The sequence below is a fragment of the Anguilla rostrata genome, chromosome 16 (assembly GCF_018555375.3).
Source record: "Anguilla rostrata isolate EN2019 chromosome 16, ASM1855537v3, whole genome shotgun sequence".
NCBI classification, from domain to species: domain Eukaryota; kingdom Metazoa; phylum Chordata; class Actinopteri; order Anguilliformes; family Anguillidae; genus Anguilla; species Anguilla rostrata.
Window position 1 is genome coordinate 20,601,469 of NC_057948.1, and position 26,404 is coordinate 20,627,872.

Genomic DNA, 26,404 nt, shown 5'->3' on the forward strand with positions numbered 1-26,404 from the left:
GGATTGGAACATTTTTGATGATGTAATCAGGAGGAATGAAGAATAAGAAGGAAAAAACGCAAAATTAAAAAAATGGGGGAAAAGTTTGGAATTCTGTCTGTTCACACAAGGTCAGATACAGATAGTTACAGAAGATACAGAAGTTCATATTTTTAAGGACTGAGAATCAGTGGTCATTGTAGATATAGGAAACCCTGAAAAGCGGCAAACTCTCTGTGTTGTGTAGGAATGGGGCATGCCACCACACCAAGGCGTAATTTGGTGGGATGGAATACCTGTCATCCCAATATGGAATATTATTGTAACAAGGATTTCCTGCTTGATTTGTTTCACAACTGGGCAACATGTGTTCTCCACTAAGAATCCACCCAGTTATGAAAGTTACCCAGTGATGAAAGTTTTATAGACATTGATGAAGATAATCTGGGTTTTACAATAATCCCCTTTTGAGAGTGGGATACAAATTAATTCTGGAAAAATAAATCCCTTGATGTAAACATTATGTAATAAATAGACTGCTGGTCCCCCCACCCTCAAATAAGCACTCCGTGGAGTATTTGTAAGAGAGGTTAGTATTTTTCATGAATCACCTTTACATCCATTCTATAAAACCTCTTCCCTTGAGCCACCTCCAGGAACACGTTGTCCGTACAGTCCCAGAAAACCTGGGAGAAACCAGTAGTCCAGGGAATGGATCTCCTGTGTTGTGAAGGCCTGTGTTAGCAGCAGAGTCTCTTAACAGCTGTCTTTCCTCCTCAGACAGCACTTTCCCCCAGCACTCTGCAGCCGCACGTTGCTGACATGGCACCTAGACATGCTCCAATATTCTCCACCATGTCCATCTTCAGCCCAGCAGCATACATTACCTGCCGCAACGTAGTAGTCTTTGAGGCGCAGAGTAGTTCGGTCAGCTGTGGAAAGGCCGCACAGCACACATCCAGTCGGGACCCATATACCACTGGTTCTTCAAGGACCCAGAAAGCAGATGTAGCTGGCCCCATCCGGTGGTGCATCAGTAGTCCCCACGTGACAAAGAGAGAGCGAGAGAGAGAGAGAGAGATAACAGGGCGCATGAGATGCACTACAAAGTGAGCCATGGCCAATGGGATTAAGTGGAACTAAAATGTGAGTCATGCAGATAGGAGTCGATGGTCTCTAATAAGGTTCCTCTGTAACTCATTTTGGGGCACATGAGCAGCATGCTCTTTCTGCATGAAACTTTTCATGTGTGCAGAATAGGGTAAAGCACTAGGTCAGTGTAAAAGTTGAAACTGAAAAATGTTTAATCATTATTTATTTATTTGGTTGTTTTCCCATTTATGTACTTATTGTTTTTGTTGACAGCTTTTAAAAGACATTTCAAAAAGATGAAAAGGAGAACAAATGGATGTGGACAATAACAAACTCACAAAGCCAATTCCATTAGGAAGACAGTGAATACTTAAGGTTAATAAGGCATATAACAAAGTTCTGCCTCTTGGGAATAGTTAATCTGAAGAAGAATATGTTTTCAATGTACAAAAATGCTAAGATACTCACTCATACAAAGCATTGTCTATAAGTCATTAGGACTTGAAAAAGCTAGGATAACCACTAAAAGTACTCATATCAAAATTAGGCCAATAAACAATATTTGCTTAGCTCACACAAATTAAACATGCTGTGTACCAAAGCAATGGCGCTACCCAATGTTTCCTAAATTATTTCAAGTAACTTGGCCCTGTGTTTTGTATTTTATTTTTTTAAAATAGAGCTAACCTAGTGCGGTTATGTCAAAACATCCCTTCAGACATTTAGATGTCTTCTGCTCACTGGGAGATGAACAATACTCATCCATAGACATAAACAATATGAATTTGCATGTGAAATGATAGAGAATGGATTGCAGGATTTCATTTTGCATGTGTATGTGATGTTTTGATTGGCTGCTGTAGCTAAATGTCCAATGGGAAGACATATTGTTTGTGGGCCTGGAGCATTTGTGATGTAATTAAGCAGGAAAAAGAAGAAGAAAAAGAAGAAGGGAAAAAATGCAAAATCCCCTAAGTTTGGGGCTTAATTGTGTGGATGTGTGAAGTTGTTTGTGAATTCTGTCTGTTGAAATGGGGTCAGAAGGTACAGAAATGAATGTTTTTAAGAGCTGAGAGTCTGTGGTCATTGTGATCATTTCTGTACGGCATACCTGCCATCCCAATGTTTCTCCTCCACTGGAATATTGTGCTTGGGCAGATGTTGTCTTCCTGTGGGGGTTATTAATTAGGCTGCACTCTCTGTATTAGTATGTACCTTTTCTGAAAACCAGTTCTTAATTGTCCACTCCCAAATAGTTTCATTTTACCCATAACCATGAAGCTAAACATACTAAAAAAACATATTATTAAGTGAGCAGATGACACCATTATGAATGATTTAAAAATATGATAAGGCTGCATATAGGGACGAGGTAAGTTGCTTGACAGGATAGTGCACTGAAATCCTGCTCATAATGTTTATTATTGGTGACTTTAGGATACAAGAAGCACTTCATTTAGTATTGATGGTGTATACTTTGTGATTTTTAACTCTATAATGCCATTGTAATACAATAAAAGCATGTTTGCTTTCTCTGGTGATTTAAATGATTTGGAATCCATAACAAGATTATTTTTTAAATGTTATTATTGCACTATAGGGGATGTATTCACTGAATGCCTCATTGTCTGGCTGCAAGGTCATTCAGAAGATTGTTGAGACTGCACAGAAGATAGCTGTCACAGACTTCTAGTCAGTAGAAAATATTTATTCTAATAGTTGCAGCAGCAAGGCCCTTAGAATTGTTCAAGACCCCAGTCAATCCAGGTTTTCTAATGTTTTCACATCCTCTGTCTGGCAGAGGATACCAAGGCCTTAAAACTAAGGCAAACAGGTTCAGGAACTGTTTTCATTTTCATGTCTAACTGCACCTTTATTTATTTATTTATTTATTTAACTTTTTGCTTCATTTTGAAGGAGCGTGTACAACCCCATGTTGACTTTTTTTGGTTGTAGTTTTGTATACAGGTATGCATTGTTTATTTGCCTTAATCTATTTTATCTTTTATTATCTATCAATCTATCTTTGAGACACTGATATATATCAGCAGTGAAAAACAACTAAGTTTGTCAAACATGTATCAGCCTCCATATGTTCTCTTTGTTGTTGAGTGTTGTAAAAAGCTTGTGGGGGGCTGTGGGGTTCTGGGCAAAATTAAATGAGAGGTATCATCCATCACAGCATGCCATGTATCAGTGCCACTCTTTCTTACCGCTATCTTGACAGCCAAGGCCTGGAAACAAATGGCTTCTCTATTCATCACGTAACAGAATCTCAATTTCCAGTGTGGACACAAGGCTATTACTGAATACTGAAAAGTAATTAGTCTCTTTCTGCAGAATATTTTTAATGTGAAAATGCCATTTAACAACTGTTGACTTTGCAGTTGTTCATATGTATGTATCATTGGTGTCCACTTCACTGATCTTGTGGATGCAGTCGCAGACTTGATTCATTATATCAAGGCTTGAAACTGATTGATCAGTGTGAAAATTGACCTGAATTTGCCCAGCGAAAACAGTTGTAATGGCAGCCCCCCTGCCATTACAACTGTTTTTGCTGGCCATCTCACAATAAGACCACAAACAAACACTGATCATAAACACTAAATTCAAAATGGCTGAAAACCTTACTGCTTGTGTTGTGTTTATTTAAAACCTATCCACCATCATAAAGGCCCACATAACTCATTTTTATCTGTGAAAAATTTAAATGAAAAAAAAGTTTCCATGGAGTAGATTATTGATTTTTTTTTTTTTGAACTGACATTTTCAATTATTTTTCATTTTCTTATTATATTCAACCATATTGGCAAAAGACATAAAGAACATACAGATGATGAACAACAAAACAACAAATCAAAAATAAACTGAAAACAAGAACCACATTTACATGGGTTTAGTCACTGGTTATGCAATGCATTTCTCAAAAGTGTCATTCCTCTTTTACTAAAAGTTTTAAAAGGAAACCGAATACAATACATCAGACAGTAGTGTCCATTTAATTTTTAATTTGGCATTCGGCATAATGTTAAAGAGTCTGGTGAAGAGACCATACTTGCTTTTCATGTATCCTTCTTGTGCTCAGTAGTGTACGCTCTAATGTTCTGAGACAATAGCTATAATAGTTTCCATCCTAATTCATGTGTTATGCAAATGCTCTGCAAATTATTTAAAATTTAACCATCTAAAAATTTGAGTCAGGTGCGTAAGTAAACTCTGTGGGTGTCAGTGAGACAAGGTTACATCATCAAAAACATCCCAAATGGAGAGGGGTTTTAAAAACTCCTTACCATTGAGGAAGTAATAATAACTTCCATGCAAGTTACCCTTTGCTATATTTCTTGTTTCCCAACAGCGACAAATCCAACAGGCAATATTTTAATGTCAGGCAATGGCCAATCGACCACGACACAGGGGAATGAAACCATGTAAAACAGTTCTGGGAGGCTGTGGTGCTTAGCGAGCATTAAAAAAAAGAAAAAAAAAAAAGAAACTTTTTTGCAATATTATTTAAATGAGCCATTTTCATTCAGTCTTTTATTCAAAATATTCAAATGTGCATAAAATGGCTTGATGGAAACATTATTAATGTCCTCTCCACTGACATCCCCCCTTTCCTTTGTATTGCATGCGCAATAGTTCAAATGCAGCTCCATGAAATGAATCTTGAGACTTGAAGGCAAAGCCACAGCTCTCATATTGGAAGGCACCACACACCCGGAATGAAAATTGGCTCAAGCGATTTCCTCAGAGAAACATGGACCCAGTGATACCTTTTGTTTGACTCAATTGGTGGGAAGGCCATCATTTTAAAAGGTCTGATTAGGTTAGGCTTGGAGTCCTGCTTTAGAGTCAAAACTATGCAGAATTTTACGTACGTTGAATGACAAGGAGCCTGCTGCCACTCAACGTTATTCCGCCTGGTAATATGCTACTTGAAAATAGAGGCAGGAACGGAATGGCAGGATGTGAAAAGTGAATATGTGAAAACACAATATGTCAAACTGCAGATGTCTCTGTTCCATAAGCAGGGTTTGCTTTAGAGATTTGTGGTTTCATTTTGGAAACTACATGTGGTTTCATTTTGTATGAAATATCTCAGAGCAGGGATTCAGTATGCTGGAGCCATGCCTCTTTGAATGCTTTGGGCACTGAATCTGTCTCGTTTGTGAAACTGTGAAGCGTTGCTTTAAATTCTCTCTCTCTCTCTCTCTCTCTCTCATGCACACTCATATTCACACTCACACAGCCAAAAGGCACATATTGCAGCATTATTTCCCGGACAAAAATGGTGAGTGAGTGAGAGAAAACAGCACACATCACAGCAGAACCCCTAATATGATAAACGAAGCAACAGGAGATTTATATTTTGTTGACAATTATAGCCAACTGTTGCAGGCTGATTTATGGAATGGCATGGCAATGGGATATGTGGTAATCATACAATAATTGCTGTATATTTTTGAAGCATTAGAAGGCGGTAAAATCACATTCAGAACAATAAATGTACAGAGCTGGGGTGAGATGAATGACTGGTAAGGGGGGAACAAATCACAAAGCTGACATGGTCCTTATGGCACATAACCGACGGCGGATATTCTCCTTCTAACGTTACTGCCAGTGTATTACAGGTTCAGGCTGTTAACCATAGTATTAGTATTAACTAAGTCTATTTTGCATTGTGTACTAACATTATTGAATTAAATGCCATATTCACAACCACAGATTTTAAAATTTGTGATTGGCTGAGTTCTCAATTGAGAAAACAAAGTGTGCCACTATGTTTAGGGTGTCATTTCCGGTGCAAAAACACAATATATACACACAACGAAGGACAAGTCATTTGCATCTTTACATTATGAAGTAATTGTATTCTAAATTGCAGCAGATTATCCTTGAATAGAAGCCAGAAGCTATAAAGCCCAGAGAAAATACTGGAGCCACACTGGTTTGACATACAGGTGCTGTCGTAATTTGGGGGCGGGTAGATAAGAAAATTAGACATTGTTATTCACAGATTAAAAGAGATGCATTTACTAAATAGAGAAGGCAGAATGAGATTACAGATACATTCATGGAGATGAGTAATATTTAAGTGTGCCAGGATCATGGCAGGTGGAAGCGCACTACATACAAGAGGTACCTGTCATTTTGCATTTTACAAGTGTACTGGTTGGACCTTGTATGGTATGGGATGCAATATAGTTTACACATACTAAGACAGTTAGTCACTGGGTCCTTGACTTGGTCCTACAATGGAAATTAGCAAAGACACTGTATTCTTCCAAATCACAGCACTTGCAAAACACTAAAGAATAATTCCCCCAAATGTATGCCAAGGCTACAAGTGATCTGAAGTGGGAGGTTTACTTGAATAGCCCACATGCGTGCGATAGGCACACCAATCACCTCAGATCAATCCAATAGAGCACCTCTAGGATATCATAGATTGGTGTGTCTGTGTATGTGTGTGTGTGCGTGTGTGTGCAAGTGCAATTATCTAAAGGTTTCTGAACAGTGTTGTTACACAAGTGGTAAGAATTGGTTTAAGAACTATTTGTGTTCCTCACTACCTAGCGGTGGCAAGATAAAGGCCTATACCAACTGCTTTATCCAAGTTTAAATCTCCCTTATGTCAATGAACCTATTTAGTCACTCCTGACGTTCGGTGCACACAAACCAAACTTACTGTAAACCCTCTCTCAACTGTGTTTCAACTGTGCAGAACTCCAGAAAATATCCGGGCCCCCACCCTACAGCCCAAGGCATTCATATTGTCATTCACTTAATTTTCAGGAAATAGGTTTTGCCATTATTTTAATCTCTGCTTAATTCTGAAAAGGTGATTTTGGGAAAGAATTATCCAGTTTAGTCAAATCCCGATAATGTGGACAGATTCTATTTTTCTTGTAATGTCTTTCAGCATACACGCTACTGACATTGACATTAATACTTACTCATACCAGATATAGCCTATGGAGGCAGAGCCCGCTTTTGATGTTTTGTGTTCCGTTAGTCTTACTCTATAATTACCACCACAAGGGCAATTTTTGGTTTTATCACATTCTTACTTTATTTCTTCATGGATCTGAAGCTCTTATTTCTGCTTAGTCTAACTTCTATGATTGCATTCTACAGACAGCAAAATTCAGGAAACACTGGACAGAAACTTTCTACATTTCCTAAAACAGATCAGTAAATTTGCCTCAAGAGCACACAATACTACAATATTTTCAAATACTGATAGAGATTTTAATTAAATAAATTGAAGGTATATAGAAACTTTTAGAATGTATAATGTGAGAAAGTGTGTTTGAGTGTGAGTGAGTGCATGAATGAGTTAGCCAATCACAATGAGAACAACTGCCATTTTCCAAATCACTTTTTGCAAAACCCTTACTGCATAGCCCTAGGGGTTTTTCTTTTACAAAACGTAAGCATATTTCATTGCTTTTCAAAACATTAAAATTATATTCTGCTGTTCAAAATAAAGCTTTGGTTGCTCTCCCTGCTAACAACGTCATGGGTGGCCTGTGTAATCCTTTTGAGGCTCTTCAATGTTTCCTGAAAAAAAAATCAATCATGCAAAGTGTGTATCTTTTCTCTCCACTTTTTCTGGTCTGCTGGGTAAGAGTTCCTCAGATGCTGAAGGACAGTTGAGATACCCTCCTCCCCTACAAAGAAACAAGGAGATGTTTGTTATTGTGCTGAGATAAGACTGTCAGACCCATGCTACTGGAGACAGGCCTGGTGGGATCACCTTACCCTGTAGCCTCGGTAGTAAAAACTGCAGGGACAACAGGCATCAATGACAGCTTATCGGACGGTGTCATCTGAACCACAGTTGTATAAACGCCATGGGCGACATTATCTGGAGCCCAGTACATTTTCCATCGGAGGGAATCTGATGACACCACCATGGTCGGGAACAGCTGCTGTCTCAACACAGGCGTCTCTGTCTGGAGGGAGTCCGAGGCACAGTATGCGTAAGCACCTTTGTCTTCACTCAGCGCTTGCACGCAAATAAGAGTCCTGGGAGTGCCCTGGGGCCCTATGATATGTGTGCATGCATGTGTACACACATTACATCAGCTCTGCCACACCACTACCTCTGTGAAGCCATTTAGACACTTTGAAATTTCCCACTCTACCGAATGCCCGGGGCACACATACTCTTTCCACACATGCATGCTTCATACAAAACAAGGATTCAATATGGGTGAGAAGATGTGTACGTGACTGTAAGGAGGCACAATGCCAAGAGGGGCTGTCATAACATTTTGGCAAAATAATTTAGCAGTTCTTGTCATATTTCTTATAATTTTACATCAGTCTATGGTATATTAAAAATTGCTCCAACCACTCAGTGGATGCTGCCGCTATATTTTACTGTTAACGACTCACTTATGTGAGCCAATCCAAGTGTTTATAATTGACAGAATGCTCTCATTAAGTGGTTCATGAAACCGTCACAAGTAGAACTGCCACATTGTGATATAGAGAGTTTGATAAGCTTATCTTCAAGTGGCTGATAAAGCTTACCATACAGTAGGTAATAGTCCTTCCTGCCAATGAATGCATGCATGTATTATCAGTCTGGTGATACAGCCCTATCCAATTACCTCTTGTATCATTAATCATCTCCTTCATCAAAGTCCATGGAATTTTCAGAAACATCCATCGATAAGATTTCCATTTAGATAGCCAGTCCATGGTCCAGCCCCACCCTCTTCTCAACACGAAATGCCTTTTCTCCAACTCTATTACAGTGATTCAAGTCCGAGTCAGTCGAGCAATAGCACATTATTGGGTTTTAGAGAAACAAGCTATTCGTTTTTAGAGAAAGGCAGGCAAACACATAATTGCCAAATGTATTGACAGAGAAAATATCAAGTATAATTAGAACAATATAGCGAGGGGAAAATTGCACAAATAATAAAACACAACCAATAACACATGATTCTCTCTGCAAACATCCATCCCAATTGCTTGCTTTTCTGGTGATATTGTATTATATGAATATAAAGAAATTAAATGTATTACAATGGGATGCTGATGGGAACACACACTTTTTGGGGATAATTTTTAGTCTTTTCACAGAATGCACACAATTTACAATAGTTTTTTGGGTGAGGGTTCGAGAAGGGAATACTAATGTCCTCAAACCTGTGCTTGAATAGAGTGGATGGCCAGATTATTAAACATTTCACACAAATTCTTGCTTGTCAGATAGCTTTTAATAAAAGCTGTGGTCTCAGATTTCACTAATATGACACTAAAATTAGTCACATTATTTCCTTACTGAGATGTGTTGAAATACGTTGCAGCGGCTAAGCAGAATGTTGCTATTTCAACTGGTTGTAAACATTCTTTCAAAGAATACGTGGAGTAGTATCTGCCACTTTCTGTTGGTTGCCTGCACACAGTTGCACCACTAAGCCTGGCAGGGGAGGATGTTCTACAAATGACCTGGGTCATGGGGTCGATGGCCTGGAAACTAATGGTAAGGGCACATTATATTTAGAAAATGAATTTGGCAAGCTGGCCTGGAGCAGCATGAAATGAGTAAAGGTTGGATAAATCATCTAAAATCTAAGATAATGATGCTGACTAGGTCATGGTTGGGTTATTTAAATCATGTGACTAAAACAACTCTGAAAAGGCAGTTTAAGGAACTCAAAAAGCTACTCCTATTCCTGATGGCCGATTGATTGTCTGTCTAGATGAAAAATGGCAAAATATGAGCAGCTAGGAAATAGAATATTATGTGCCAAGACACCTGGGTTGTACTAAAGAAGATAATCATTGGTATAATATTAGTGTGTATGGAAACAGAAAATTCTGCAGGAGGAAATTTGGCAGAAGAAAGTGGTGATATGTTTTCAAGCACAGGAAAATGGAGGGCAGCTATCCTGTTGTTTTGATTGAAAGGTTAATCCATACTAGAAAGAGTCAGAGTTCTTGAGTTGCATAGTAGCTTATGTGTTACTGTCTTAAGTGCTTTGCTCACCAGAGGGCATTGTGTAAGGTCGAGATCAAGTGCGGTAGGCGTGAATACCAACACAAGAAATGCGGGGAAAGACAAAGAATGTTGCTGCTATTTTGCTAGAGGTCACTGTGTGACATGCCAAGGATGTGAATCACAGAGACATGTGATGATCATATAACAGTGTCATACAGGATGTATCCTGAATTCCTAATGCTGAGGCCATGCAAATAGCCAAGGTCATCAAAGCCCACGGTCCACATGATTGCATTTCTATGCTCCAGGATAAAGTGGGATGAAGGGCTGTCATGTGGATGACTATAGGGTACTAAAGGAGACACTGCTGATAGACAAGCTAGTTTCATTTCTGTTTCATTGTCAGGAACTGCATATCCCAGCAAGGAATAATATAAACTTTGCTGCAGCTGCTGAGAACTTTCTGGCTGTTGAGTGAAAATTCCTGACTTGCTGATCGAAGCTCTAGGAGAACATTGCCCCTACCTCAGGCCTTACTAGATGATTAATGACTCTCATTCTATTGCAGTTTGATATCTAATGGACAGGGAACTCCCATCACCACCCATCAGCACTACTGGAGAAATTGATGACAATTCTCAACTGGGAAGAGTTCCCTGTATCTTTTAGAATTTATTTTAAAATCCTTTTACTTGTATACAAACCTCTTAATGGTTCAGCACCTTACATCTCAGATTTCCTGCTGTTTTATGTCCCTTCACGAGCCCTAAGGTCATCTGCCGCTGGTTTATTAATTGTTTCCAGTAGTTCACAAAAGAAAATCGGGGATGCCGCTTTTAATCACTATGCCCCTAAACCTTGGAACACCCTGCCAATTCATATCAGAAAGGCTAGCTCTGTGGACATTTTAAAATGGCAACTGAACATAAAAAATACTCTTAACCTAGCTTACATCTAGCAGCACTGTTTCTAGCACTGTTTTTATTATTTTTATTAATTTTTAAAAATATTATATTTACGAGAATTTAAAGAATTGATTTATTTAAAGGTACAGGTTTGGTGTATCCAATAAAAAATAGGCACTAGCGAAGTCCCCCTTGAGGAAGGCTAGGAATAGCAATTTCGTAAAGATCTATATTACGACAGGCAAAAGACCTCTATAAGAAGGCAAAAGACCTTAGCGGGTAGCGACGGCAAAAGACCTTAGCGGGATAAGCGACGGCAAAAGACCTGTATTACGACAGGCAAAAGTCCTCTGAGTGAAAGGCACAAGACCTCGGTGGGATGCTTGAGGCAGTAGGCGTAGGGAGGTAAAGACCTGTATTACGACAGGCAAAAGTCCTTTTTCAGGGAGGCGAAAGACCTCTGGTAGGTTATACTGGGAGGCATTAATACCTTTACAGAGAGGCAGGATATATGTGTTGTTTGTCAAAGTGTGACATTTCTCCATGTTTTTATAATGTTTTTATTTTTGTTTTTACTGATTTTCTTTGTACTGATCATTTTTTTATTTTTTAAATTTTATTTCTGTATTTTTATCTTTTCAATTCTTTGTATTTGCTTCGATCTTAGTGCTGAATGTAAATCACTTTGGGCTACATTTTATGTATGAAAGGTGCTATATAAATAAAGCTTATTATTATTATTATTATTATTATTATTATTATTATAGAGTTATGTCTAGATTCAATCAATACTTTTCAATAACTTTGACTAAAACAAAGCATAGTAATATGGTAAATTAGTACAGTAAACTCATTGGTAAAGCATTATCACTGAACAGTGAATGTACAGACAGGAATGGAGTCTAATTACAGAGGACAGTGTACAGATGACGATATTTGTTTTGATATGTTGTTGTGGTGGTAGTAGTACTTACAGGGAAGCCAGTCCAAAGAATGGCTTCGCTATGCTTTGTTCTGCTCATTCTAGAGCCTCATTACTGTGGGCACAAAGGATCTTTTAAGCCTCTCAGTTGAGACATTCTTGGTAGAGTGAACCTATTACCAAAACTGCTTCTATACTGGATATGTCTGTTATTAAGAGGATGTGAGCTACTGTCCAGAATGGCTAGTGGTTCAGCCATTACTTTCAGATTTTTTACATTTCTTTCAGTGATTAAAAAGTGCATCCCATAACAACACCTGCCTTCCTAACAGTTTTGTTTCCATACCATCACACATATGGTGAGACCACTAACATGAATGTGAATATATATGTTTTGTCAAATACTGGCCACATTTTAGTACATAAAGGCCTAGTGAACAAGTGAGGTTTAGTGAAGTCCGATAGTGGACAGTGCCAACTTTCTAATATTGTTTTGTGCATTGGGAAAGGGGCTTAATTATCCAGAGATGATAATACCCAAAGATTTATGCTGAAATCTAAAGATCCTTGTACAGTAATTACACAAGTTACAGAATTATGTTTTACAGAGAATTCAGAACTGGGAAACTAGTGATACCTTTTTCATTTCATAAGTGTATTGCCTAAAGGTCATTGGCCTACCCACAGGAAGCATCTGCCTATGTTCAATGTGAATCTTTTTGAAAGGAGTTCATGACAGGGATGATCCTGTAGCAGTTGACTGAGTGTTTATGTCTTGATTAAGTGCAGAGCTATTCCAACTGTGTGTCTCATATTACATATGAAGTACACACCTAAACTTAGCATACACGGGACCAATAATCTACTCATCTACTTGTGTAACAAGATTTGGCACACTTGCTTGAGTTGCTGTATGTGCATGAGTTCCAAACTGTTCTGATTACATGGCAGTGCACAGATTTTACAGAACTTTAAATCCCCTTATTGGGGCAAACTCATACTAACTGTCTTTTGCTCTGCTTTTCCTGTGAAGGCTTCTGGGGCTCCCACTCATGAAGTATTCAGGGAAAGGATATTGCAGAGCTACTGGCTAAGCTGGCTTTAAAATGTCCTCAAGTAGTTATCAATGTGAGCCATAGCAGAACAGAGGCCAAATTCCTCATTAAAAGCAGAACGTTATCAATGGCAGGTACCCTGGGACACTGAGAGAGGTACAGACTTACCACAGAAAGGCATGGTAACTGCTGAGTGTAGGAGAAATAAGCTGAGACAGGAAATTTAAATCACAAGGCTGTGCATTGGCAATACAGAATTAAATCATTATTTAGTAACACATGTTTGTGGATATTGTTTGATGCTTGAATTCTCTGTTGTCCTCTGTACAGTGTCTCTGTCTATTCAGAGTTTCAGTAGAATTGGTAAACCCCATTATACTGGAGAGTTATACTGTAGCTAGAGTTTACATTTGGCATATTATCAATTTATACTGCTGGATTTTATGTATACTTATTTTCCTTTGTGAGGTGTGCAACGCCTCTCCTTGGAATAAAACATGTGGTCTTGTAGTTATAAACCCAGTACCTCAACCGATATTCCAGACTGAAGAATGCAATAAAAAAATAAACATAACTGCAACAAAGCATGGTAACTCTTCAATGACAGGTGAGGGATGAACAAATAAACAGCCAAATATTCTGGCACTTGTGAAGGCTTGACTCGAAGGCATGCAGTTCCATTAAAAGCGATGATATGTTTGTGCAGGTAATGCTTATTCTTCAGTGCCACATCGACTGCGGTCTTCCACAATCACATCTCTCTTCAACCCGGAATCAATATCGCAGGGGAGTGATTTATTAAAAACCATTTTGTCTCCTCTGATATATGATTTATCATACTACAGTGCAAAAGGTTACATCGCCAAAAGTGATGCGCAATCATTAGATTTAACTTTGTCTAAATTAAAAATCTATGACTGGCCTCAAGAAACTCTGTATTGCGTCTTTATGCATACCACAACCGTAAAGCAGAATCGATCCATTGTGACACCCCATTTTTCTTTGATGTCTTGCTGTATAGTTGCTGACACACAGCCTTAGATGTATGGTCTGCTAGAAAAGTTAAGTCTTTTTACACGCCATTATTTTTTTATTTTTTACTTTTTGGTACATGAATGACATGTAAATGGCTATAGCACCAGTGTGTGGGGAGACAAAACTTTAAATTAAGCATCTGAACAAGCTGAACTATTTAAATCCTCTCAAAGTAAAAAGTTGTTGCCTTTACATATGAGGTAACTACCTTGCTTAGTTAGTTAAGCATACCACAGCAACACAACTGCCAGTTTGGGTTTCTGATATTCAATGAGCTGTGTTCAGTATTGAACAATATTGGCAAATACAGGCAAATGTACCTTAACTCAAGTACCTTAATTCCATACAAGTACGATGCCTATACAGCCAGCACAGCTTGCATATCAAATAGTCGACCGGAAATAAAATGTTTCTTGTATCTGTGTTCATGCTTTCATATTTGCGGCACGTTCATAATGGCACCAAAATAAAACAAAGCGGCAGCGTTTTGTTTAAACCTAGCCTGGATTGGTTTAAAAACACAAATGCATTATTAACCACAAAACCTGCGCAGTGCTGAATGTTTCTATTGACACACCCCTTCTGTGGCACCCAACCCATGTTGATACCAACAGGTTGACTGCAGACCACAAAACAACCAAACCTGGAGCAGGTGATAAATATTAATTTTGCGGGAGATAAAACTAGCAACTCCACTTGCGCCCAGGCACGTTTGTGCTTATATTGTCACAAAAATAGGGCCCCTGGTGTTTTAGTCATTATCTGCTCATTTCAGCAACATGACTAAACTCTTAAGGGGAATGTAAATGTTGAGTTTGGCTTTAAAGATGTGCATAGCATCGAGAGAAGAAACTACGCAACTTGCATGATAAGTACAACTTTCCAAACAAATGAAGGGTGATATATTTGAGCTGTTATCAACAAGTGGAATATGTCATAACCAAGGCAAATAAAAATAAATGAAAACTAAAGTCAGTTTGAAAATTCAATAAATGTGTGCTCTGGTCAATAATTTCTGTATTTCTGCATATTGAATTTGTGAATTGAAACATTTAATAGGAACAAACATTATTCTGGAGAAATGTCAAAATATACATGGGAGGAACTTGTGATTTTGCTTGAGAAAAATACCTTGTATGCACTATAAGCACAAAAAAAGAGAACTGTCAGAAAACATGCACTTGGATGATCAGACACTGCATTCACACTCTGAGATAGCCCAGTTGTCACAATGTGTCATATTGATGAAACTAACAAGCAGGAAGGCACCTTGCTAAATATGAATCATGATGCAGGCTACCAAATGCAATACAGAGAGGTTTGGTACTAATACGTGCTAGAGTACCTCCAATAAGGGCCTCCAATATCCATAATTCAGTAAAATCACCATTCCACAAAAAGACATTTCACAGATGCATACTAATACAAGCACAAATTAGCAGATGTTGCCAGAATGATCTGCAATGATGCAAAAAAAAATCATTTATCACAATGGTATTGTCATAAAAGTGAAAAAATAAAATAAATCTCTTAATCACTCAAAATGCAATTGTTTTTTGTACTTTTGGTTTGCTGAAAGCCGAAACTGAGCTGACACCTTAATGCAATATGAAAGCACATATATAATGATATTAGAGGAGAAAATAATTCTAATCGTGCTCTGAATTAATCATTAAAAGTCATGAATATGCAAAGTTATGAAAAATAAGTAAAAATTAATCACTGGATCCATATGAGTCCTAATCAGAACAGCAGTGAGTCAATTGCTGATGTGTTAATGCAGACCTGACTTTTAAAACAGAAATCATAATGAGGTAACGGTGATGTCCTCACACGACTCCCACAGAGGAATATTGGGAAGTTTGATCACCTGAGTTACCCCTTTTTTAATTGATTCTTTCCTAACAGGACATTTAGTTGAAGAAGAAGTCTGAGCATTTCTGAAGAGGTGCCTTCACTCGAGGAGGCTTTTTTGTACACACCAGTGCATCCACTGTCACGGATTTCAGCAAAGTGCCACAGTTTGGTTCTCCTGCCTAGCCATTTCAGTGAAACACTACTCAGGAAAGACTTAGCAAAATGCAACTGGGCAGCTCAGCTGATTGTGTGAATGCAGTATTGGATGCATGTGCCGTCTGGCCACTCGCGCGTTCACAGATGTCTGTCAATTTTGTACAGAGGAACGGTTACTCTAAATCCATTCCTTCGATGGAAAGAAATGGATCATGGGACATTTAATGGGGTCAGTGAATACAGTGCACTTACCTGCATTGATATATCAGGAGTATACTGTACATTGTGTGATCTGTACTACATTACATTACATTACATTACAGGCATTTAGCAGACGCTCTTATCCAGAGCGACGTTCAAGTGCATTAGTTCAAGGTGCAGAGGTGCAAAAGAAACACACTAGAGTGAAGTAAAGATCGTAGTGCTGTAGTACTAGAGTCTTTTTGCTATGTTTTCTTTTAAGATTGGTCGACACCCTGCATAAACTGTGTACAAGATAAGAGCAGGGAAGTTGTCCTTATAATTCAGGACAGCAGGAAAAAAAAAAGAAAAAACAGACAAAGGCTTAACTACTTTGAATGCAATTACCTTTTATGTGGTCTTGTTTACACACATATGCACAGTTGTTAGACAAATCAATAGGGATTAATGGTGAAAGTAGCCACTCAGCTTTCTTCAGTTGTTTTATAGGGATGGTAATTATTTTGATATATAGTGGGAACTGGTGAGTCAAATTCTTTTGATCCACACAGTTTGTAGGGCATTTTTAAATGCCATTTTACATTTCATTTACAGTTCAGATAAATGAAAATACTTGTTTGTAACTACCTGGCCTCGACTAAGTAGGCTACCTGCTGATTCTGAAACCCTTGCTCCCCACTTTATATGCCAGTTATATCTTTTCAGGCCAGTATGTATGTGTACGTTTACACCAGAGATCATCAAATCACAGTGCTTGAGGGGTGAGAACTGCTGGTTTTCCACCCTCTCTTTACCTGGGAGTCAGGTGTGAAAACGGTCTGGCCAATCAGTCATTCAACATGTTCAGTTAATTGCCTGGGAAAACCAAGGCCAGATTTGGATTTGAGGGCCAGATTTGATGATCACTGGTTTATATCATATCAGAATGAGACAGAATGAGGAGCGGTGGCGAAGCCAGGAAATTTTCAATGGGGTTGCCAGGATGGGACCAGTAGTCACTCTGGGGTGGCACAGAAATATGAACATAAAACTATGTCCGGCTACAAAAAATGGGCTATTTTAGTTGCCTACAACACGTAACTACATTGGTACACTAATGGTAAATGGTAAATGGACTGCATTTATATAGCGCTTTTATCCAAAGCGCTTTACAATTGATGCCTCATTCGCCAGAGCAGTTAGGAGTTAAGGGTTAGGTGTCTTGCTCAAGGACACTTCGACATGCCCAGGGCGGGGTTTGAACCGGCAACCCTCCGACTGCCAGACAATCGGTCTTACCTCCTGAGCTATGTCGCCCCTAAGGACACTAAGGACAAAGCAATACCACCCAGCCATTTGAACATATATAATACATAAACACACAGTTACGAACCCAGTTCCATCAATTCACAAGTACTCTAAACTGTGTATTGTGTGTTTGTGCTTTTATTTATTTTATTTTTACAAAATACTGCTTTATTATAAGCGTTTCTTCTATTAAGCAATTTACTGTTCCAAACATTAGTCATTAGTTCTGCCCAAGAACAAATTCTGCGAAAATGTATGGGTAAATACTCTGCATTACTGTATATACTGTTTATATATATGTATATATATATATATATATATATATATATATATATATATATATATATATACATTCGGTGTACCAACAATCAGAAACATGAGGGGGCGGGGGGGTGGGGGGGTGGGGGGCTACAGTTGTCTCTCTCAATGTCAAACTGATATGGTCTTAACAACCTGCTGATATGATAATTATATAAATCAAGCCATGAATGTACAAGGGTATCTGACAGGCACAACTGGCATGATAGCAAACAGCCAGCGGCAGGCAGGTGGCGAATCAAAACAGCAGTGATTCCAGGCTGCAGTCAGGCAGGGAGGACAGGCGAGACAGAACACACAAAGAATTCACTCCCCAAATTTAATTTACTGAATGCAATTCAATGTTCATACCTATATTTCACTATGAGCAATGTTAAAAATAATCAGGAATCTGAGAGAAATGTTTTCCCACAAGGCTGAGTATGGAAGCAAAATGAATGACTGAATTAATTCATTAATCAGTTGAGAATTATATCAGCTTTCCCTTATTGCTGATTAAATCTGAATGTATGCTGCATATGAATCATGTGCACTACTATCAGGTAAAGATCCATAAACACATGATAATACATTCATATCAGATTATAAAGATAAAAATTATAACCTAAAATAAAAATGTCATATTCTCTTCACTTGGAACAGAGCATTGTCTGAACAATACTGTAAAATATAATTTTATGAAGATTTGATCATTGAGTAAATTAATGAAATTTTTGGAATCAAACAGTGGCAACAGAAATACTTTGTACTTTGCAGCTCGTATTTATTTTCCATGATTTTTCACATTTTTAGACTAGAGTCCATTCATGCACATATTTTTTCTCCGTGATGAGAGGGAGAAACATCAACTGCTGCTATTATTAGCTTCATTAGTCAGTGAAGCATGGTGATGCCAGACGGTTCCGCCTGCCACTACCCCTAGACAATCACGCAGACGACACTAGCCTCTGGCTGTGCACTGATCAAACCCCCTGCAATTCTTAGGCAGCTGCGGAAAATGCAATGGCACAAACGTGACATTTATGACATGACATTTAGGTTTATCAGATCGAAACAGATTATGATAATAGTTTGTAGGGAGACCGTTTATCCAGGACTTGCATAAGTTTACGTGTCTCAGTAGTCTGTGAATGATGTACAACACATGGGGAGGCAGTATAACAGTTTGGCAAGTCGGTTTGTGACTCAAAGATCATAGGCTCGATTTCCAGGTGGCGCAGTTGTTGTACCCCTGTGCAAGCTATTAACATGAATTGCTTCAATAAAACATCTGTATAAATGAACTGCATGTAAAGAATGTAAATTTCTCTATATAATTTTTATGTATATGTAAACATTTCTAAACCTCATTGTGTAACAAGTGCCACTTCTATAATACATACAGTATACATTACCCTACTTATGTTAAGACAACTGTTGCTACTTCTGAAAAAACAAAATCATTCAGGGACATGAATTCACCGTTTTTTCTCTTACACTAAATTTAAGAGACACCAGAGGAGTTTTATCTATGATGGAGAAGGAGACACTCACCTCCTGAACTTAATCCCCTAATGTTTCTCTGCCACATAGAAAATGCTAACCAATGCCTTGATAATGCCTAGTTTATACCTACAGGCATTTAATTTAAGCATCCATCATGTGAACAGAAATAACAACATTATGCACTTCTATGTAGCGCTGAGCTGTAGGTTTGGCAGTTGGTTTTGAGATATTTATGTTTTCTTGTGTTTCCATTACAGGATTTGTACAAAGAGAGCTTGACTGGCTGGCACTTTCCTGGGTTGCTGATGTATCACTTGTTTTTGCAGTGTCTGATCCTGCATAGCAGCTTGGCTCCTTTCTAGATGGCTGGTGATATAGGTAATTAGGTGCACCTTTGCTGGCATCTACAAAAGGTGAAGCATTATTGTGACTCCAAACAGACTCCAAAGGCAATAAAAAGGCTAGCATCAAAACTAGACACTGAAAGCTCTCTTAAACCTGCACAATGAAAGCAATTGCACATACCTGACTAATCAGAAACACCTGTGATGCCATTTGTCTCAAACACTATGATGCCCTAAAAATGACCCTTAAATAAAAGATGTGATTTTGTAGTTTAACCAAATGTGTGTATACTGCACACACACACACACACACACACACACACATAGTCTGCCCGTATTTAGCCACAGTAAAACACATCTTTTTTTCCATCTGAAGTAGTTTCACAAGTAAATTATGTTGAGTTATGAGCTTTTAAAATTCTATTAATAAATAATGAATACCTGTTTTTTTTATATATATATATATATATATATATATATAATTTACATTTTTTTAATTAAAAGAATGTAATCAACGAATAGCACACACACACAAACACACTTTCCAACTCACAATCTTAAAGCACTTCACAGAAAAGAGTAAAATTCACCTCAACGATTACCAGTGCACAGGACCCAATTAGGTGATGCACAGCAGCCAAGTTGCACCAGAACACTCAAACACAGTAATGTGTTTCTTGACATTTCTAAGATATGAGCAGCACATCTGCCAAGGTCGACTTCATCACTGTAGGTGAGACTCTTGTTTTTTATTTTTTATTTTTTACAATGGTATATAAGTGGCTTTGTCTTGTACTACATTTAAATCAGAGTGATGCTTCATTCTGTTGAGTGGTTGCAGTCTACACTTGTCACCAGAGGCATCCGTTTGCAAATGACACACTGGTTGTAAATTGAAGGCTAAAGGAGACTGTAGGACACTCAAAACTAAAGACGTGAGCCACAACACAAATGCTGAGGTTACCCAAAACAGGGGACTGAATAAAATTATTTCATCCAGTAAATAAGTGTTACTCGGTTGTGTCATTCCTGCAGTTAATATGCTATACACATACAGTACCTTGCATATATATACCGGATATATATTGTAATTTTTAATTATCAAATTCCATCTATGTTATTAATGTCAATGTCCAAATTTAGAATTATATCAGTGTAAAATGTGGAAAATATGATAAATTCTTATTAGAGAAATAATGTAAATAGAGTAAGAAAAAAATGTGAGATTTTGATTTGGGAGAAATACAGTCATAACCAATACGTTACAGCAAAATGTAGGAATGGGCATAGACATTACAGAACAGTATCATAGCCTCCTGAAGGTGGATGACCTTTCACAGTCAATCAGGAATGCAGACTTCCTGGAAATGTCAAAAATCTGTTTTTCTCTTCATCTCACAAGCCCTGTGGCACGCACCTTGATTGCAGTGCTTATAATTGTAACTTGCAGATCTCTAGCTCTTGTGGTGTTTCCTTGCATAGTGAAATGCATTTTCTAAGAGGATTTGGCAGCACAGTAATGCAAGTCTTTCCAAGAAAATGACCACTTATTTTAACAACGCCTAACTTGGTCACAACTCTTCTCTCTTCCTCTTCCTGAATCTCAGTGGCAAAGTCACAAAATATAAATACGAACTAAAAAGTACCACATCATGGTTTGTGGTTCCTCTCTTAAATAAAAGATGGCAATTGAGACATGCCATCTTAGCTTTTGCATCAGGAAGAGGCATCGATTGTCCCTGCCCATGTACATCTGTCATGTTGCTTGCAGCTGGAGTTTCCTGGTGCTTTTCATCCCTCAGCACCAAATTGTGAGGAAAATTACTCTTCAATGTGCTCTCATAACAGAGTGTGGAGCAGACATTTGGAGCGGATAATGCAGCCTATTACAAGTTTTCCACTCAAAACCCTTTTGTGATCTCACAAGCAACCACTGATCTCCATGTGCATGCCTGTGAATGGCCTCATTAATCCTGTCAGTCAGTCAACAACAACAACTGAATCATCCTCTGGATCTTGAGGGGGAGAAGCGTTTTAGGTCACATTGGGGGGCAGGGCACAGATGAATGAGCAATCACAGTGGCGTATCACTTGATTTCTTTCCATTTTTTCCACTCTCATTTTTTATTCCTGCTGCTTTTTCCTCTTTCTCTCCCCCTCTCATCTTTTAAATGTTGCAGCTTTTTTGAGTGATGCAGCTCTCAGCGGGACACCGAATCACTGCTTTTTTCAGGGTAATTAACATTTATTTGACCTCATCGCAACTGACATAGCCAATGAGCTGGAGGAAAAAAAAAAAACTGACAACAAACTGATATACAGACAATCAATTTGCTAGTTAGAGATTCATGAAGGGTTTTATGAATTTCAAGATTTATAAATTTCAAGGGGCTGAGATAGAAGCAACATGTTTGAATAAATATGAAAATAGAAAATTGTATTATCTTTTCAGTGTTTTTCAGATCCACTCAGTTACACCGTTCCTTCTTTCACTGGTGGCAGCCTTTTCTCTTTGGCAAATTGGCTCCAAAACCATTGACAAAAACATACTTTGAATACAGGTTTTTCATGTTTTCTTTGTGTTAAAGTACAGAATCAGAACTACAAAATGAAATGTAATTTAATGAGATTAAGTAAATATTTATGGAGATATGACTGACCAGTTGACCAGTTTTGTGAAAACTGGTTTTAGTTTTTTTTTGTTGAGAATTTTGCCCTTTCTAACCATAAAATACACATTTAAACCAGGATTCTTGTATGAAATTCTTATATTTTTGTAGTCCCTAAAGCAATGCTTGCTATGATTTTGAATAGGTTTGATTATAATGATATGATAGTGTTTACTTTAAACCATAAAGTCCATTAAAATATGAAGTTTAACCTTGGGCTTTGGTCTAAAACCTTATCTTGTTCCACTTCCCTAATTATTTTGGCATGACTCCCTCATCATATTGTAACTTTAAAACATTGAGCACTACTCTCCCTATATTGAAATATAACAATAATACTTCAAAGAGTGATCATAAATTTTGATAGCTCTGATCAACAAGTACTCACTTATAGCCAGGTTGCTATCCCACAACACTTTGCATGTAAATGCTTGGAGGAAATGGCTGTGTGCTGTCTCCTTTGTCTGCTCCTAAACTAATGTGCATCTGAATCTTGGATGACTAATGGCAGACTGGTGCAATGCCCCAATACCCTACCCCTATCTATTACGTGACTGTTTAACAGCAGTGAAACTACTGAAATTGGTAACTGAATGGGACAAATCGAATGCTGGAGTCAGTACAGTAAACAGACTGTTTTACTTTGAGGGTCTGATAAGATTATATGTGGGATTATATGTGTGTGTGTGTTTTATTTTCATAATAGCTGATAATTCTATTTCATAATAGTTATGCAACCTAGGATTATACACTAAATTCACACACTATACGATTACTGGGGAAACGATCATTTTCAGCCCCAAACTTGACTCAATGTGTGCTCAAAATCCACACTGATAAAGACTGAAGGTGAAATTTAACTCGTGCTCCCAGGTGAGAGCTTTCAGACCATCAGCTGTTGGCACACTCTACCACACCCCCGAATGAGTCCGCATGCTCTACCACACCCCTGAAGGAGCAATGTCACGACAGTACGGTGGTGAACCACACCAAGCGTGAAGCAAGTCCAAAAGGTTTCTGCTTTGAAATGTTTGACTGTCATATAGCTGGATGCTTGCTGAGAAGGTGATCAATCACCAGCGTGAGGTGACAGGCTAGCAGAAGATATGCACCTGCACTGTTCTTGTGGCCTGTGAACATGGCAGATGTGCTCCCGCTGAGCCCGGAGGCATGGGGAGGAGACAGAAGGACATGGAGGGCAAGGGCTACCACATCTGCTACAAATGCATCAGCGGGTACAATAGTTCTGCCAGTATGGGCTCTGGCAGCATTACAGCTACATGTCAAACTTTATCTGGGGCAGCAGCGCTGTAAAACAGCTAGGGAAATGGATTTTCAGCTTAAAGACTGTGGGTTCAATTCCCAACTGAAGCACTAGCATTGTACCCTTGACCAAGGTGCTTAGCCTGAATAACCTCAGTAAAATATCCAGCCGCAAATTGATTTTTGTTAGGATTGTAAGGTGTATAAGTCACTTTAGATAAGATTGTGTGTAAGTCTGGGCATGGGTACTGTAAGAGTAGTGCAATTCAGGTACTGTCAACATCAGTGTTTTGAAGTGCAGTTTCATGGAGGGAACCATTGCTCCTCTTGGCAAAGCATGCATGTTGAGCATTGGGAAACTCAAAATCCTGCACCAGCCTGTAACAATTTTACTGCATTGCCTGTGAATTTACTGTACCCTGCATTATCAGATAACAAATACATCTGACTATACAATGAACCCAATTATAATTATTTTATGAAAAAAATTAATTAATTCAAAATAAATTAATATTTGAAAATTAGCCCCAGGGAAAAAACTCATCTACTAATCTACAAAATACAAAAAATATTGCAGAACCTTTCAAAAAGTGACATTACTTTTAAACCCTTAAAAATCAACGGCCATGAAATTAGATGGCAGCATCTAAAAATAACATTGTCATTAAATGATTTCTTTCATCAGTCATTGATTCAAGGTGTAGCACTATAACCCATATGCTGTTGTGATGCTTAGACTCATTGAACTTTGATGCAAATAAAAAAAAAAAAACTGGTGCACTGTTGCTTGCCACATGGTGAGAGAGAGCACATACATACAAACACGAAATGAAATAAAAACTTTCACCCTGCCCCCTCACGGGTTGTGGACAAAAAAAAACAACAAACCAAAATAAGAAAGCAAAACTGAGCAACTGCTTTTCAGCACACCGCTCGTAGCTGGCTAACTTCTCAGTTGACCAGTTTCTTTCTCTGTCGTAAGTGTGCAGAAAACAGAAAACAAAAAACTTCTCTCATTGTGTGCTCCCGTTCTCAGCCCCAAACTGTGGCGAGAAACACACCTTTAAGCACCTGGGCTGATTAGTTAATGCAACCCAGGTGCTTGTGCTCTGTCCACCATCCGGTGCAGCCAAGACCAATCCCCAGTGGTGTTTGCATGGTAGTATTGCGTGGTTAAAAAGTATTTAACAGTAAAAATGCCTCAGTGGTCAATTTGACAAACGTCACTTTAAGGAAATTGATAAACCTGCTGTGATTAAATCCATAGCCTATGTATCAGTATACACAGACTGGAGTACGGGGTGTGTCGAAAGCAGGGCTTGTCATTCGATACCACTACATTCATATCAAACAAATGCTATTTACACATACCAGTAACTTAGTTAACAAAGTGTGAAAAAGTGCCATACTCATAAGAGTATGTAGAAGTCCCAGTATGGCGTACAGCAGTGGTGTCAAACTCGTTGCCATGGAGGGCCGTGTGTATGCAGGTTTTCATTCCAACCAATTAATGCTGCCTTAATTGAGTCCAATTACTCATTCAGCCATATGCGTTTAACTGCATTGAAGCACAGAATATAAGAAAATTTTTATTTAGACAATGCGGGTCACCATAGACGTCGGGTCACCATTGTGCACAAACCTGCATCCCTAATTCAGCAAATAATTTAACTAATTATATAATCAAGATCTGAGGCTGGAATGAAAACCTGCATACACACGGCCCTCCATGGCAACGAGTTTGACACCACTGGCGTACAGCTTGGTTCGGGCCCACTTCAAGCACTGGTTGTCTGATTTATACCTTATGATGCAAGTGTTGTATGACACGTTCTATAATAAAATGTATTATTATTGTATCATAACTGAATCTTCCTATTCACAATTTAATAGAAATAATAATAATAATATTAACAACCATTCACTGAAACAATCAATCTCAATTTTCTAAGGCGGTTTACAGAAGTGTGCCCAAAGGAAAACAGACTTTTTACTGAGCTGACAGGGAGTCAGCAGGTGTGATAATAAAGAGACAGTGCTCAGTTGCAAACCATCTAACTGGATCATCATTATGTGAACCTTAGGCTGTCCATAATACAATGTAATCATGTTTTGTATTGTTGGAAAGCCGATGTCATGGGGAACAAGCTGGTGTCTTTGGTGGCGGGGTTCTGACTAAAGATCTTGATACCCATGGGTCATTGCTCAGCCAGATACAAAGGTGTGCTATGCTTACAGAGATAGTGCAAGCAGGATCATTGATCTGTCCTGTTTTGTAATGATTGTGTCTTTATTTGATGAGTTGGTGTTCTGCTTTGATCTTGTTGTATATAAGGAGATAAGTGCACTGGTTCAGGGAGACTCATCAACACTGTTTCTTATGCATCACATGTGTATAGCCATTTCACCACTCACATTTTACACCATTGTATATTGTCATAATTACTGAACACACTGAACAATAAATTACATTCATTTTAACCTGACATTCCTGTGACTCTTAACACTGCACACCTAGCTGTTTTAAGGCCCTAACATACACATATAACTCAGGATATCTGCACCCCGTAGTCGCTCACCTATACACTAGTGTCTTAGCAGGATACACAATTGTATTTATGCAGGCTGCACAAGCCAAAGACATGTCCGCACCTACCAAGATAGATAGCGATCCGTATAGAACTGCACTACCAGCAGAAAGCAGTCTCCTCTGTCTATGCATAACTGTTAGCCCAGAGGAAAGGGGAAACACTATGTTGGAGTCAGATAACCAATATAACATTAAATGAATCCCGTTATAATAGCACCGAGTAAGACTATACACGTTCCTTTGCCACTCAGATACTTCCGCTATCCTGAAGTACAATTGGG